Raw genomic sequence first — 5,297 nt, forward strand, 5'->3', positions numbered from 1 at the left:
TATACATAGTGGATACATATTACTAATCATTCCTTTCATGGCCATACCAGCTCTAGTATTCTATGCCTGTTATCGCCTAACAATAATATTCACCTGGGAGTGGGCCATTTGAGTGTTAAATACAACTAAACTCCTTACCTACCTATATCTGACTTAACACATTCCTTTTAACTGTTCTTGTAAATATATGTCTAATATGTGGTATACCTAAGACATAGACACATCACTGGGCATAAAGTATAGGTTTAGTTACTATGCAGTCAATACATTAAAAGATTTAACTGCCCAGACCCGGGATCGAACCGGGGACCTTTAGATCTTCAGTCTAACGCTCTCCCAACTGAGCTATCTAGGCACGGAATTTCTGCGCCTTCCCAACATTTTTATTTGGATGTATGTATACTGTATATTTAACTGACCTGTGACTATGCCATTCTCTTTGTATTTACACTATGTTTAGGACCCTTGTGGTCGCTTGAGAAGCTACGTTATTTTCCTTATTTACTTTTTTATGCACTAGTTTTCTTGTTGGTCTATCTTTTCCTTTACTTTTGAGAGCAGAGTCAAATTATTTACTAACAAAAAGATCAGGCCACATCCTTGGGATCTCAAGGTTTGCGTAAAAAAGTTCCAATGTAACACCCGTCCCTAAGTTCTGACATCCCTTCTTGATATCTCCAACCCTTGACTCCCTCCCTCCCCTCTCTTTCCCTGTCTCTCCTTCCCTCCCCTCTTCCTCTCCCTCTCCCTCTCCACTCCCTTGAGCCAGCTAATGCAGCCACTCATCAGGTGCTTGACCAGGGAGAGAGGAGGAGGGGAGGGGAGGAGAGGGGAAGAGGAGGAAGACAGGGAAAAGGCGAGGGAGGTAGGGAGAGAAGAGACGAGGGATAGAAGAGAGGAGACGAAAGCAGTGAAGGGTTCGATAGAGAGGAAAAGAAAGGGGAGAAGCAGAGGGAGGAACAGATTACAGTACAAGAAAGGAGAAAGGGAGCGAAAGATTATCAAAAAATGGGTGAGTGAAGGAGGAAAAGTGAAAATGGAAATAACGAATGACAGAGAGAGAGAGAGAGAGAGAGAGAGAGGATAAGAGGCAAGGAAGAAAATGCAAGGAGAATGGAAGGAGGAATCAAGGTAGACAGCAAGCCAGGAGGGAAGGAAGGGGGAGGGAATGAGACAGCCGACAAGAAGTGATGAGGAAAAAAAAGAGACGACGAAGAAAAAGAAAGTACAGGTAAAAATGGAACAACCGGGAATGAAAGAACATTAACAAGAAAATACGGCGACGAAGAGCCAAGAAAAAAATAAAACATGGAAAGGAGATCCAACGGAATACCACGAAAGAAGCAAGCAAGACCAGGAGAAGGGAGAAGATGGAAAGAACACATAAAAGAAAAGAGGATAAACCAAGCGAAGGGAAGGCCCGGTTAGGGAAGGGGGTGCGTGAGTGTGAACATGGAGAGAAGGAGAGGGCAGAAGCGAGGGATCAGGTGGGTGCGGTGGATGTGGGTGTGTTGGTGTAAGCGTTGACCAGAAGGAGGGGTGCTGGCTCCCGCGCTGTTTACACTCTCGGGTTTCAAGCTATGTTACACTCTCATCCTCATGTGCCCGATGGGGGAGGGGACAGTTTCGGGGACAGAGAGGGAAGGGACAAAGGGCCGTAATCTATGAAATAATACAGGCACGATCACAGCTGTACGTAATCCCTTCTTGGTACCAACATAATGAAGTTGACAAAGATCTGATTCTGGGAAACAGCTTTATTGCTTTCTGCTTTTCCTGGGGGGTTGGAGGATGAAGAGCTGTCTTTTTGGTGGCTTTGCTTTGGATTTGTGTGTGTGTGTGTGTGTGTGTGGCTCCTTTACATATTTTTTTCTCAGTATCTAAAGGACAACTGCGTCAAATCTTTGTGCCAGGATAAGCAAAGGTAGTATCCAGCTCCCCACTCCGTTAACTAGTTTTACGAAAGTCAGAGATTTCACGGGCAATCCGTCTGTCTCTCTCCTCCCAGAGTATTTTGTCTTATCATCATCATCATCATCGGGACCTCCTTTCCCAACAGAAACCGTTCTCTTGCTTATGGTATGGGTGGGGAATATAAAGAGAAGGAGACTTTTTTAGTTTTTCGGCGCATGCTATTCAGTATCCAGATCATCTCCCCTGGGACACTCTGAAGGCCTCACACTAAGACGACCCTCTCACCCCAGCAAGTGCCGTGGTCGTCCAGGCCACCACCACCCTCAGGCCGGGTCGCTGTGTTATGTAAACGTGGTCGTGGGAGGCGGGGGGGCTTGTCACCACCACCCCATCCCACCCTACCCACCCCCTACCTCCCCGCACCCTCTGGCTTGTGTTTCATTGCCACGCTCATGAGACACACTTGAGAGCCGTGGACAGGATAACACGGCCTTAATGGAGTCGCCCGTTTCGCTTGTTTTGTTAGAGTATCTGTGAACACTAGGCGGCTCCTTCGCACCTCTTCCTTGCCAGGGCCGTGTCCGAGTCCCTGCCCCTCGAAAGGATATAAAATGGGATTGCATGTTGTCGTTTTACTCTTGCTGATGCAAAAATGTCAGTGTTAAATGTGATGAAATAAAAGTACAACGTGCGAAATAAAATGCAATTGAAATGTTTCTGGGATCCTCCAAATCCTATATGCGTCTGGCCCTTTGGCTATATCCTACTTCATATATGCAGAAAGTGTACAAGAAAGCAATTACATATACTGCACAAATATTGATGGCAGGAAGAGAACAAGGGAAACTGAGTGTAAGTCTGTACACAGGGCTGTTGTCTGTTCATTTACAGTCTCGAAACTATGTCAGAGCCGAAATAGATTTAGTTCACACTAATCAGAACTTTTTGTGCCTTCATTAGTACTTCACGAAACTCACAGTCCATTTTGGAAAACTAACCAGGAATAATTACAACCCCAGAGACCACTGACGACACCAAAGACAAACACTGCACCTCGGACAGCACCAGAAGCCACAGACAGCTCAAGAAATAACAGATAGCAACAGAGCAGACAGCATCACCAAGAACACCACACCACATCACACACACAGCGTCTCCCCTCCTGCCAGGGAGAGACAATTTGCGTGGGTCCGGGTGTGGTGGGTGTAAACAGAAGGGTGCCTGCCTTAATGGAACTCAGTCACAAGCCTCCCCTGTTATGCCCAACCTCACACATTAACCCTTCTCTCTCGCTCTTCACACACACACATTTTTTTTTTTCGTTCTCACACTATCTTTTCTTACTCCCTTACTATAGTCTCTGGTGGTCGGGTCCATAACTTGTGCGTCTACTCGTCCTCCTGACCGGTGTTCGACCCCACATGAGGGCGGACATTCAGGTGGGTGCAGTCATTTGTTATTTCATGAGTTAGCATTCGTATCCTGTCCAGGCTCCTTGGATCCTTTACTATTTTTATCGTTAACTCATCAGATAGTTTCTTTAGTCATAAGGTGCCCTGTAAAAAACAGCCTCGGAAGGGCCAATAGCTCTGCTGCTGTTTACGTTTTTTTCCTCCTTCTTACTCCTTTGTACAGACTCACTCAGAAACTGCAGCGCTGCTAGTTAAAAAAAAATAAATAAATAAATAAATAAGGGGCCCCGTATCACAGGGTGGGGACAGGTCATTCCTCCAGTGAGGGAGTGCCATTCCTAAACCTTACGGATCATATGTCCCTCTGGACCCGCAAAGCAAGCCTTTATCATGTACAGAGGAGCTCCCCGCCCATGACCCTACAATACATTGCACATTATTATCCTTTTTTCCTCTCTCACACTACTCATGCTGGCTATCCAACTATCCTGTGTCCGCCTTTCTCACGGTTCATACATAATATAGCATACCAAACCAAAGCATATTATACCATACCACACCATATCATTCTCTCTCTCTCTCTCTCTCTCTCTCTCTCTCTCTCTCTCTCTCTCTCTCACACGTTGCACAATCTCAGCCCAACCACTCGGCTGCAGGCTTTGTTTTCGTATGTAATAGCAGAGCGTTGGGTTTGTTGTTGTGTTTGCCGCCGGGGACGGGAGGGGGAGGGAGCAGTGCAGGCGACTTGGGACATGGGAGCAGGATGGGAATGTAACTGTTTCAATACGGTGAAGCCCTATCCAGCTTATTGCTTGCTGTGACGTGACTAATTACACTGATTTAGGAGAGACCTCTGGAAGTGTCTGTGTTAATGAGAGAGAAATCTACCTCCATTGCGGTAAGTGAGGGCGCCCACCATTTATTCACTCTGTGCTGTGCTGCCATCAGGCAGGCAAACTCTGCACTGAGTGACAAGTCAAATGGTTTACTGTAGCCCAGGATGCCAAGTACTACGCTGGGTGGTACCCATATAGCTAAATGGTGCTTAATGGTATAGTGGCTAAGGCACTCCAACCGGATGGCGTCCGAATGGAGGGAGGTTATCATGCACACAATGACATTCAGGAACCAGTCAGGCTGGTCACCCCCGCCTAAGTGTCGGGACTAAGCAGCCTAGCCCCGGACTCCCACGGTCCCGATGGAGGGGTAGAGGATCGGATAATGGATTGGGGGGGGGGTGATATTTACCACTTCCATTTTGAAAAACATCTCATCGTTGGAAAACTGCTTGGTGACAATCGTACACAGAAGACGTCAGCGTACTGAAGGAGTCAAAGATGAGACAATTCTTATTTTTTTCTTTGGATTATCAACGCCGAATCCCAGAATCCATACTGACTACCCATGGCCAAAATGTACTGGAACGTCATACATACAATACTACTTCCCTTTCAGCCGGTAACAGTATAAAAACTTGAAAAAAAGAAAAGAAAAGTGAAAGGTTGACTGGCTTGACAACCATAGTCTAGATCAGTGAAGCGGTGGGAGACCATTTACGTCCCATACAGAGAGAGAGAGAGAGAGAGAGAGAGAGTGTGTGTGTGTGTGTGTGTGTGTGTGTGTGTGTGTGTGTGTGTGTGTGTGTGTGTGTGTGTGTGTGTGTGTGTGTGTGTGTGTGTGTGTGTGTGTGTGTGTGCGCGCGCGCTGACAGTGGGTAATGTGTGTATGTATGTATGTATGTATGTATCAAGAACTGCGAGGGTTTTCAGTGGTGAACGCTTGGAGTATCAGGAGTAACATGGGTTTCGTTGAATGCCTCCTCGTTTTCTTCTATTTGGATCCAAACCCGTGTCTTTTATTTGCGGAAAATGGGGATAGGATGGTGATGGTAACGATAGTGACGACGACAATGACGCTGGTAACAATGATGGAAATGACAGTAAAATATGATAAAAATTATAGTGGTGATGG

General features: G+C 46.3%; 1 non-coding gene across 1 annotated transcript; it reads right to left on the minus strand.

Moving 5' to 3' along the window:
- Positions 1-282: 282 nt before the first annotated feature.
- TRNAF-GAA (transfer RNA phenylalanine (anticodon GAA)) lies at positions 283-355 on the minus strand. Its single transcript has one exon. It is a non-coding gene; the product is annotated as a tRNA-Phe (tRNA).
- Between the last annotated feature and the right edge of the window lie 4,942 nt (positions 356-5,297).

Source organism: Coenobita brevimanus, chromosome 64, assembly GCF_032717465.1.
Source record: "Coenobita brevimanus isolate Jiangsu-jjx chromosome 64, ASM3271746v2, whole genome shotgun sequence".
Taxonomy (NCBI): domain Eukaryota; kingdom Metazoa; phylum Arthropoda; class Malacostraca; order Decapoda; family Coenobitidae; genus Coenobita; species Coenobita brevimanus.